Here is a 12,043-nt window from a genome sequence, read left to right as displayed (position 1 = left end):
TAAATAGATACAAATATATGTTTTTTATAAAAGTTTGATCCTTGCTTTTCTCTTTATTGTAAGAATGACGTTACATGAAAGTTAATGCGAGAGTGGCTAAAAATAAAGTTTTTTAATTAGTTCTCAGTACATAGTTTTGGTGCTAAGTTAATACTTGACCCAGTAATTCTTTAATTTCAGGCTAAATTTGTGCCAGCAGCCGCGGTTAGACTAAAAAGTGAAAATAAAGATAAAAAGATATTAGTTAAAATAGAAATTTTAAAAATTTAAGATCATGGGCTTAAGGGGTGAAATCTATATACTTATTAGTGATGTGTTGTTTTTAAGATTTATTTTAAAACTATCGAAATTTAGATTTAAACCAGGATTAGATACCCTGTTATACTAAAATGAAACATAATTACGCTTGAGTAGTAAAAAGTTATGATCTCGAAACTTAGAGGATTTGGCGGTATTTAACTCTAGTTAGAGGAACCTGCTCTGTAAACGATATGCCACGAATTATCTTACTTTACCTTGTATTCAGTTTGTATACCTCCATTACAAGTAATATTTTTAAATATTTTCTGAGATAGAAAGCTTCTAATATATTAGGTCAAGGTGCAGCTAATGGTAAAGTAGCTGTGGGTTACAATATGTTATACATTTATGGATAAGTGTTATGAAATTACGCTTTGAAATTGGATTTAATTGTATTCTTAAAATAATAAGTTAAGATGATAATAGCTCTAAAATATGTACACATCGCCCGTCGCTCTCATTATAAGGTGAGATAAGTCGTAACATAGTGGTTGTATTGGAAGATGCATCTGGAAGTATAAGTCGTAGCTAAATTTAAGTGCTCCAGTTACGTTGGAGTGATTGCCTGATAGGTACTTCTTAATAAGAAAATCTTATTTTTATTAAAAGGATCTTTAATATTTTCATAAAAAATTAATAAGTTTTTTTTTAAAGTATCACTGAGAAATTGATGTTTAAGATTATAGTCTATTAGTACTGAAAAGGAAAGTGTTATTTGCAGGAAAGCAAAGTTTTATTTTTGTACCTTTTGTATCAGGGTCTAACAAAATTAGCTGTGAAATTATAGAAATCTCGAAATAAAAAGAGCTAGGGGGTTTATTTTTTCTTCGTGGTAAAGAGGTTAGTAAGTTCTTTCTAGTAATGATATGTTAGTCGCTTTTTATATATCTAGTTTTTGGTTAAAAAAATTTAATTTTGCTTTTTTTTTAAATTGAATTAAAAATAGAGAATAGGAGGTAAGAGCTTCTTATTCCCGTTTTGCTAGAATGATTTTATCACGTTGTTAAGTGGGCTTAAAATCAGTCATCTTATTATAACGTTCAAGTAAATCTACCATAGAATTTAATTTATATGTTTCTGTTGATTTTAACTAAAAATACCAATTAACAAATCCTTGTTAGTTAAAATGTTTATATAAGTATAATTATAGTTTAAAAGTAAAATGAAATTAGATTAAATTTTTAATCGATTTTAGGCGTTTAAAAGGAACTCGGCAAATATAATCTTTACCTGTTTATCAAAAACATGGCTGTGTGGTTTATTAGTATAGAGTCTAGCCTGCCCACTGAGTTATTAAAGGGCTGCGGTAATTTGACCGTGCAAAGGTAGCATAATCAATAGTCTTTTAATTGAAGGCTTGAATGAACGGCTGGATAAAAGAGAAGCTGTCTTTTTTTCAAGTTAGAACTTGACTTTTAAGTGAAAAGGCTTAAATTAATTAAGGGGACGATAAGACCCTATAAAACTTAATAAAAGGTTTATTTTAACTATAAATTATATTTAAAAGTTGTGAAATTCTCTTTTTATTTTGTTGGGGCGACATTGATATAAGCTGTAACTGTCTTAATAATAAAATAGTTATCACTATAAGCTGATCCTTTTTTAGGGATAATAAGTATAAGTTACTTTAGGGATAACAGCGTAATTTTTTCTGAGAGTTCTTATCGAAGAAAGTAGTTGCGACCTCGATGTTGAATTAAAATTTCATGCAGGTGTAGCCGCTTGCCGTGTGGGTCTGTTCGACCTTTAAAATTTTACATGATTTGAGTTCAAACCGGTGTGAGCCAGGTTGGTTTCTATCTTTTATCAATTTAATTTAAGTCTTAGTACGAAAGGATTGGGCTTTTGAGAGTTTCTTTTTTCTAGATGAAGTATAATATTACTTTGGCAGATTTATGCGTCGGATTTAGAATCCGTTTAAATAGTGTCGAGACTATAGGTTATAGTAAGTCTATGTAAACTTGCTGTGATAGTTTTAGTAAAATTTATTAGGTATTTAATTCTTTTAATTATGGTTTTAGTGGCAGTGGCATTCTTTACCTTGTTAGAGCGGAAAATCTTAGGGTATATTCAAGTTCGGAAGGGGCCTAATAAGGTGGGTTACATGGGGCTGTTACAGCCGTTCGCTGACGCGGTTAAGTTATTCACTAAAGAACAAACTTTTCCTACTCTAAGAAATTTCGTTCCTTATTATCTATCTCCTATTTTTAGTTTATTTATTTCTTTAGCTATTTGGGTAGTTATGCCCTATGAGACAGGTTTTTTTAGATTTGAGTTTGGGGTCTTGTTTTTTTTTATGTTGTATAAGTGCTGGGGTTTATTCTGCCATGGGGGCGGGTTGAGCTTCTAATTCAAAGTATTCACTTTTGGGCTGTCTGCGGGCAGTTGCACAGACCATTTCTTATGAAGTAAGCTTGGCTTTGATTCTCTTAAGACTGTTATTTTTAGTGGGGGGTTTGGATTTGAACATATTTGAGAGTTATCAGCGATACTCCTGGTTCATATTGGTAGCTGGGCCTTTGGGGTTCCTCTGGTTCGTTTCTTGTCTAGCAGAAAGTAACCGAACACCTTTTGATTTTGCAGAGGGGGAGTCAGAGCTTGTCTCGGGGTTTAATACAGAGTATAGGGGTGGGGGATTTGCTTTAATTTTCATGGCAGAATATGCTAGGATTCTTTTTTTAAGTACATTGTTTAGGATTCTATTCTTGGGGGGGAATTTGGTGTTGATTGGATTTTACTTGAAAGTGGTCTTTATTGGTTTCCTTTTTGTCTGGGTCCGGGGGTCTCTTCCTCGTTATCGTTACGATAAACTGATGTATTTGACTTGAAAGACGTTTTTACCCATTTCTTTAAATTATTGTCTGTTTTTCAGGGGAGCTAGAATTTTATGTTACGTAGCTTTAATATAGCTTGCCCTAAATTGAGGATAAACTTAGATTATTAGAAGATTCGAACTTCTTTAAGATGCTTTCAAAACATCTACTTTCCTAAAAGTTAAATAATCAGTCTATTAGCTTATCTCAAATAAGTAGTGTAAGGGGATTGATAAGATAAAATAAAAAGTACGCTCCTGTGAGGATCTGTCCTGTAAGGATATAGGGGTCTTCTACTGGTCGTGCTCCAATTCATGTTAAGAGGACGACAATAGTGACCAGGGTTCAGAATATGAATTGATTGAGCGGGTAGAAAGACAGTCTTCGGAATTTTGCTTTGTGGGTAAACGGGAGTACAAATAAGATTGCCACTGATATGACAAGGGCAATTACTCCCCCAAGCTTGTTAGGAATCGACCGCAGGATTGCGTAGGCGAAGAGAAAATATCATTCAGGTTGAATGTGTGCTGGGGTGACAAGGGGGTTGGCCGGGATAAAGTTATCTGGGTCTCCTAGTAGGTAGGGGTTTAAAAGAGTGAGAAGGATTAAAGCTATTAATATAACCATAAATCCAACGATGTCTTTAAATGAAAAATATGGGTGGAAAGGTACCTTTTCTAGTTGACTGGAAACTCCTAGGGGATTATTAGACCCAGTTTGGTGGAGAAATAGAATGTGGACTATTGTAGCTGCTGCCACGATAAAGGGGAGAAGAAAGTGGAAAGTAAAGAATCGAGTGAGTGTAGCGTTATGAACAGCGAATCCTCCTCAAATCCACTGAACAAGGTCAGTCCCTAAAAAAGGAATGGCAGACATTAGGTTGGTAATAACAGTCGCTCCTCAAAAAGATATTTGTCCTCAGGGTAAGACATAACCTAAGAAGGCGGTAGCCATTACTAAGAATAGAATGATAACCCCTACTGATCAGGTGTGCATGTAAAGGAAGGAGCCGTAGTAGATTCCTCGTCCGATGTGCCTGTATAAACAGATAAAGAAAAAAGAAGCTCCATTTGCATGGGTAGTTCGAAGCAGCCAACCATAATTGACATCTCGGCAAATGTGTGCTACACTAGAGAAGGCGAGTGTAATATCGGCAGTATAGTGTATAGCTAAAAAGAGACCAGTTGCGATTTGGACTACTAAACAAAGTCCTAATAGGGACCCGAAGTTTCAAAGTGTAGAGATGTTAGCTGGAGTAGGGAGGTCAACTAAAGCTCCGTTAGCGATGCTGAATAGTGGGTGGGATTTCCGGATTGGGGCTGCCATTAGGAGAGGCGAAGTGGGCCAAAGAATCTTGATCTTAACTTGACAATAATTACTAGAGATAGGAGAAGGTATAGGATGATCACTGCCGTTAAGTTGGCAGAAGTGGGGTTATACATACTATTTAATTTAAATTGGATAGATGTAATTTCTTGGGGGGACCAGTAAAAAGATGTTTCAAGAGTTTCTTTGTTAGGTAGAATTAGAGTTTCGGAGAAAAGTAGGGCAGGGATAGTTAGAAGGGGTAACAAAAGGATAATAGTAAGTTTAAAGTTAATTTTAAATATTTCGTTGGAGGCCAGGGAAGCTACGTAAATAAACAGTACTAAAGTAGCTCCTAGAAAAATTAAAAATAAGATATAAGAGAACCATCTTATTCCTGAGATGAGAGTAGCTGTGTTACAAACTAGAATAGTTTGCATGATTAGCGCTAGGCCACTGGCCAGGGGGTGGGTCAGGAAGGAGAAGCAAAAAGCTATCGATAAGAGTCTTAGGGATAAAAAAATAAGTGTTGATATCCAGGGGTGAGACCTGAGCTTCAAGAATAAAAATTCATTTACGGCTTACAAGACCATTGTTTTATTTAAACTATTGAAGCTATCAGGAAGTAGTTTAAGTAAAATATTAGTTTTGGGGACTGAAGATAGGGGTGAACTTTCTTTCTGAAGTGCTAATGGTAATCTTGAGGCTTTGAGTTTGTATTCCTTTGGTATGGTTGTGTTGTGGGGCTCTGGCATTTGTGATGAAGCGAAAACATCTTTTAAATTTACTATTAAGTTTAGAGTTTATTATGGTTAGTATTTTTTGGTTTATGCTTAGGGTAGTAGGGTTCTTAGGGGGAGATTCCTTTTTTTTAATATTTTTTTTAACTTTGGCCGCTTGTGAGGGGGCCCTTGGTTTGGCTTTGTTGGTTTCTATCGTTCGTAGGCATGGAAGGGATAATTTCAATAGGTTTAGAATTTTAGGATGTTAAAGTTTGTTTTTATAGTTTGTGTTCCAATAGTTGGCTGTCTGTTCAGCTTTCTCTTTTTTTAGGTAGTTTGTTGTTTAGTGTGCTCTGTTTAAGGGGGTTTGGGGAGTTTCAATACGGCTGAAGTTTAGGGGTTGACTGGATCGGTTATTTATTGATCTTACTTAGGTTTTGAATCTTGGCGTTAGCTTTGGGGGCCAGGGAGGGGGTTAAGCGAGGTTTCACTTTTAGGGGGGTGTTTTTAATTGTTAACTTATTTTTATTGTTATCCTTAATTTTGACTTTTTCATGTTTAGACTATTTGTTGTTTTATATTTGTTTCGAGAGTTCTTTGGTCCCTACTATAATTTTAATTCTAGGCTGGGGCTATCAGCCCGAGCGGCTGCAAGCCGGTGTTTATATGTTATTTTATACTTTATTCGGGTCTCTTCCTTTGTTGATTTCTTTTTTAAGATTGTATAACTTGGGCGGCACCATAGTAATAAGTTTAAGGGAATGTCCGGAGTTAGAGTTTAGTTTAAGCTTGATTTGGTATGTCGCAAGGGTGGTGGCTTTTGTAGTAAAGTTACCTATGTATTTAGTTCATCTATGGCTCCCCAAGGCGCACGTAGAGGCCCCTGTGGCTGGTTCTATAATTTTAGCTGGGGTCCTACTTAAGCTAGGGGGCTACGGGTTAATTCGTGTTTGTCCTCTTTTTTCTAAGGTGGGAGTTAGTCTTAGTTGGGTTTGAATTAGTTTGGGTTTAGTGGGTGGTATTATTGTGAGTCTGATTTGCTTACGTCAGGGGGATATAAAATCTTTGATTGCTTATTCTTCTGTTGCTCATATGGGCTTAGTTTTATATGGGCTGATACTTTGCAGCTGGTGGGGGGTTTGCGGGGCAGTTGCTGTGATAGTTGGTCACGGGCTGTGTTCTTCTGGGCTTTTTTGCTTGGCAAATGTAAGATATGAGCGGCTGGGAAGGCGAAGTCTATTTATCAGAAAGGGGCTTTTAAGGTTTATACCTACTTTATGTCTTTGGTGGTTTGCTTTAAGGGTGGGAAATATGGCGGCTCCTCCGACTTTAAATTTATTGGGAGAAGTTAGTTTAATTGTTGGGGTCATTTCGTGGTCATCTTGGGCCGGTTTGGGGGTGATCTTTTTATCTTTTTTAAGGGCAGCTTATACTCTTTATCTTTTTTCTTTGAGTCAGCACGGTAAGTACTTTAGATCTGTTTTTTCTTGTTGTTCTGGCGAAGTTCGAGAGTATTTAGTGTTAATACTTCATTGGTTGCCCTTGAATATTTTAATTTTAGTGGGGTACATGTTTGTTGTCTAATTCAAAGCTTGAATAGTTTAAGAAAAAAATATTGGTTTGTGGGGCCAAAGATATAATATTTATTTTGAGCAGTGTTATGAAATATTAAAATAGCTGAGAGAAGAATAGTTTTTCTTTTAGGAGTGGCAGTTTGGGGGATTTGATCTTCGCTAGGGCTTTTGAAGTCTGGTTGTAGTTATTTTATAGAGTGGGAGTTGGTTAGTTTAAACGGGGTGAGAATTGAAATGTCTTTAATTTTTGATTGAATATCTCTGATGTTTTTATCTTTTGTCTGCTTAATTTCTTCTATAGTATTATATTATAGGGGGGGTTATATGAGGGGGGATAGAAATATGAACCGGTTTTTATACATTGTGCTTGGCTTTGTAGCGTCGATGCTGATGTTAATTTTAAGGCCTAATTTAGTGAGGATTTTGTTGGGGTGAGACGGTCTTGGTTTGGTGTCTTATGCCCTAGTAATTTATTACCAGAACGAGAAGTCAGCCGCTGCCGGGATATTAACGGCGCTATCTAATCGGGTGGGGGATGTTGCTATTTTGTTAGGTATTGCTTTTATGGTAGACTTGGGGGGTTGAAATTTCCTCTTTTATGTTGGGGGAAGATCTTTAGAAAATAGTTTGGTGCTTTGGTTGGTTGTTATTGCTGCAATAACTAAAAGAGCTCAGATTCCATTCTCAGCTTGGCTGCCAGCTGCAATGGCAGCTCCTACGCCTGTATCAGCTTTAGTGCATTCTTCTACTTTAGTAACGGCGGGGGTATATTTATTGATTCGGTTTAGGCCCAGATTAACTGGCACTTTGATTAGAGACATTTTATTGTTAATTGGTTGCACTACGATGTTCATGGCTGGCTTGGGTGCTAATTTCGAGACGGATTTAAAGAAAATTATTGCCTTGTCTACTTTAAGGCAATTGGGGGTAATAGTAAGAATTCCAAGTTTGGGCGGGGCCATGTTAGCTTTTTTTCATTTATTGACGCATGCTTTGTTCAAGGCTCTCCTATTCATGTGTGCCGGTTCTATTATTCATAACGTTGGGGGCACTCAAGATATCCGAAATATGGGTAATCTGGTCGGCAGTCTTCCTCTGAGAGTTATGTGTATCAACTTAGCCAATTTATCTTTGTGCGGGATTCCTTTTTTAGCTGGATTTTACTCTAAAGACTTGATTTTAGAAGTGGCATTTATGGGGCCATTAAATGTAATTTGTTTGTTAATATATTGACTGGCAACAGGCTTGACAGTGTGCTATAGGTTCCGACTTGTTTATTACAGCTTGAGTGGGTCTTGGAATTTGAGTTGCTGTTCTTGCGTAAGAGACGAGGATACTTTGATAAGAACACCGATGAGAGTGCTCAGGCTGGGTGCAGTCATAAGTGGGGCAGCTCTTTCTTGGTTGATTTTTCCTGCTTGTTATATAATTTGTTTAACCCCTGTCTTTAAATTGTCTGTGTTATTTGTAACTTTAGTCGGGGGGACTATTGGCTATGTACTTAATTTAGTTTCTGAAAGTTGTAATTTGAAATCTTTAGGGTCTTACCATAAGACTGTGTTCTTTGGTTCTATGTGATTTTTGCCTTTTTTATCCACCTTGGGGGTGGTTCCTGGGGGATTATCTCTTGGGGGACTTTTCCACCAAATTAGAGATAGGGGGTGGTCAGAATATTACGGGGGCCAGGGAATTTATTTTAATTTAAGGGGGCTAAGGCAAGTTCTACAAGTAGTCCAAGAAAATAGGATTAAAATTTACTTATTGGTGATATTAGTTTGAATGGTGGGGCTATCTTTAATAATTTAAACCCGGGTAGACTTATAAAGAGCATTACATTGAAGCTGTAAAGGAGGTATTCTTACCCCTGGGTGTTTTTAAAAGGAGTGTACCTTTAGCTCTACAATGAAAATGTAGTGTGTTTATTACACTATAATAACAGAGATAAAGACAGAGTTAAACTGCCTGAGAGTGAAGTTAGAAGCTTCTTCTCCTTCAAGTTATCTCTAGTTAGAATTTAAATTCAATAAGTTCATTAACAGTGAAATACCTCTACTTTGGTTTTAACTAAAAGCTAGGGGCAGTTGTTGCCAAAGTTTAGGTCGAAACTAAATGCGATAGTTCGCTTCCCAGCCAAGATTAGCTTAATAGCACCTTTTGCGTGCAAGGCAAATATCATTGTTGACTACAATCTCTGGAGAGTGTTAAGAAGATCAGTCAAGGGCTCCTTGATTCCATTCATGGTAGAGGCCCGCTAGAAGGATTAGGAGGAAAAAAGTTCCAGTAATTACCCAGGTTTTAATAAATGTTAGTTTGGTAACAACTACTAGGGGTAATAGGAGCGTGATTTCTACATCAAAGATAAGGAAGATAATGGCAATGAGGAAGAATCGGAGAGAGAATGGGAGTCGGGCAGATCCTTTAGGGTCAAATCCGCACTCGAATGGTGATCTCTTTTCTCGGTCGATAATAGTTTTTTTTGATAAAAGTGAAGAGATAAATATTACAATTGTTCTTAAAGCAAGGGCGAATAAGACTATGGTCAAGATAATTAGAATTACCTATCCTGGAGATACCAGGCTTATTGATTGGAAGTCAATTGTACAATTATACTAGATAGGTATGGGATTATCCTCCTCATCAGTAAATCGAAATATAAAGGAAGAGTCAAACTACGTCGACAAAGTGTCAATACCAGGCAGCAGCTTCGAATCCAAAGTGGTGGTTGGCTGAAAAGTGGCACATGTATAGGCAATATAGGGTCACTATGAGGAAGCCAGACCCGATGATAACGTGAAGTCCGTGGAATCCAGTAGCTACAAAAAAGGTAGAGCCGTAAACTGAGTCTGCAATGGTGAAGGGGGCCTCATAATATTCGAGGGTTTGAAGGGCTGTAAAGTAAACTCCTAAAGAAACTGTTAAGGCAAGCCTTTGAATTGCTTGTGAAAAGTTAGATCTGATTAGGGCATGGTGAGTTCAGGTTACTGTCGCCCCTGAGGCTAAGAGAATGGCGGTATTCAGAAGTGGAATTTGGAATGGATTAAAAGATTGGATCCCAGCTGGAGGCCAGCAAATTCCTAATTCAATGGTGGGGGACAGTCTTCTATGGAAGAAAGCTCAGAAGAAACTGAAGAAAAATAAGACTTCTGATGTAATGAATAGTATTATCCCTCAGCGAAGTCCGTTGACTACTTTAGCAGTGTGTTGACCTTGGTAAGTTGCTTCTCGTGTGATATCTCGCCATCACTGAACTATGGTCAATAGGGTAGTGAGTAAGCCTAGGATCAAAAGATCTGGATTAAATTGATGGAATCATTTTACTAAGCCTGTAGTTAATATTATAGCTCTGATTGATCCTGTGAGCGGTCAGGGCCTGACGTCTACTAAATGATATGCAGGGAACCCGTGTTTTTGCATTAGTTAACTTCCCTCGTATACAGGGTTGTTAGAGCTGCGAATACATAAGATTGAATAATAGCAACAGCTGATTCTAGAATTAGTAAGAGAAGTTGGGAGAATAAGAGAATAGGTAGTAGGGTTTTAGGCCACGCCGGTCCTGTATTTCCGAGCAGGGTTAGTAAAAGGTGCCCGGCAATTATATTAGCAGCGAGTCGAACCGCTAAGGTTCCTGGGCGAATGATATTTCTTACAGTTTCAATTAAAACCATTAGGGGGGTTAGGGGTATGGGTGTTCCTGAGGGAACTAGATGTGCAAACATATGTTTCGTGTGATTTAGCCAGCCGAAAACTATTGAAGTTAGTCAAAGAGGAAGGGCAAGAGAGAGGGTTATTACTAAGTGTCTAGTTCTTGTAAAAATGTAGGGAATTAAGCCCAAGAAATTGTTAAATATAATGAGTCTAAATAGTGAGACGAAGATAAGGGTGCCTCCGGGGTTGGCTGGCCCTAAAAGGATTTTTAGCTCCTTATGTAGTGTTAGTGTGAGAGAGGATCATGCAAGTGAAGCTCGCGAAGGCATGGCTCAGTAGAGATAGGGTATGAACAAGAGTGCTAATGTTGTTGAGGCTCAATTTAGGGGCAGGTTAGCTAACCTGGAAAGGGGGTCGAAACTAGAAAAAAGGTTTGTTATCATTTTCAAGGTTGTGGGGTTTGAACTGCTTTTACAGTAGAAGTTTTGATCTTAATGGGAAGCTTAGTATAAAAATTTAAAATAATGATTAGGGCGAAGATGGCTGTAAAAAATGCGTAGAGGTTAAGTCATAGCAAGGGGGCTATTTGTGGAATTTTAAAATATTAGGATCTAATAATTTAAGCTTGACAAGCTTATGTTATAATTCAACTAATTTTAAATTTCATTAGGGGCGGGTGGTTACGTCATTTTAGGGTTAAAAGACCTACACTTATATCTTCAGTCACCTAATGAGGAGTCTTCTTTGTGTTCATAGATTCAGTTTAAGAAAGATTTAACTGAAACTCCTTCTACTACAATCGGTATGAATCTATGGTTAGCTCCACAGATCTCAGAACATTGGCCATAAAATAGTCCAGGCCGGTTGATTTGGAACCTAAGCTGGTTTAGTCGTCCTGGGATGGCATCTACTTTGACCCCTAAAGAAGGGACTGTTCAAGAGTGGATGACATCTGCTGCGGTGATTAGAACTCGGATTTGAGTGTTTATGGGTAAGATTGTTCGATTATCCACATCTAATAGTCGAAAGTTAGAGTTATCAGCCTCTGCCTCTGGGACTATATAGGAGTCAAATTCTACCTGAGGAAAGTCTGAGTACTCGTACCTTCAATATCATTGGTGGCCAATGACTTTTAGTGTGACGTTAGGGTTATTAACTTCGTCGAGTAAATAAAGTAGGCGAAGTGAGGGAAGGGCAATAAAAATTAAAATAACTGCTGGGAGGATCGTTCAGATGGTTTCAATGGTTTGGTGTTCCAATAGGAATCGATTTGTGAGCGAATTAAAAAACAAAGAAGAAAGTATGAATCTTACTAAAGTGGTGATTAAGATTAAAACTAGTATAGCGTGGTCATGGAAAAAAATTAGTTATTCTATGAGAGGTGAAGCGGCGTCTTGGAAGTTTAGAGCAGTTCAGGTTGCCATTAGTTCTAAAAGAAATATAAATTTCCTACTAGGAGCTTAAATCCTATGCAATGATCTGCCATTTTAGATAGTTAGTAATTAGGGGAATCTCAGAGAATCTGTGGTCGGCCGGAGGGTAGTTATGTTGTCACTCAATAGAAGTGGGCATAAATAGGGAGAATAAAACTGGACGTTTCACTGAAAAAGCCTCTCAGATTACAATTACAAATCCAATGACTGCGATTAGGGAAATAGTAGACCCTATCGAAGAGACTACATTT

The 12,043-nt window shown here is 37.4% G+C and overlaps 4 pseudogenes; 2 read left to right on the top strand and 2 right to left on the bottom strand.

The window, feature by feature from the left end:
- Positions 1–3,220, top strand: part of LOC137653814 (NADH-ubiquinone oxidoreductase chain 1-like) — a 24,318-nt pseudogene extending 21,098 nt beyond the window's left edge.
- Positions 3,221–6,753: 3,533 nt separating this feature from the next.
- Positions 6,754–8,521, top strand: LOC137653808 (NADH-ubiquinone oxidoreductase chain 5-like; annotated as a pseudogene).
- An 811-nt stretch (positions 8,522–9,332) lies between these two features.
- LOC137653811 (cytochrome c oxidase subunit 3-like) lies at positions 9,333–10,128 on the bottom strand (annotated as a pseudogene).
- LOC137653812 (ATP synthase subunit a-like) lies at positions 9,333–10,802 on the bottom strand (annotated as a pseudogene).
- Positions 10,803–12,043: the final 1,241 nt, after the last annotated feature.

This window comes from Palaemon carinicauda, chromosome 14 (assembly GCF_036898095.1).
Source record: "Palaemon carinicauda isolate YSFRI2023 chromosome 14, ASM3689809v2, whole genome shotgun sequence".
In the NCBI taxonomy this organism is placed as follows: Eukaryota; Metazoa; Arthropoda; class Malacostraca; order Decapoda; family Palaemonidae; genus Palaemon; species Palaemon carinicauda.
Note: the sequence above shows the minus strand (reverse complement) of the source record. Positions and strands in the feature narration are given on the sequence as shown.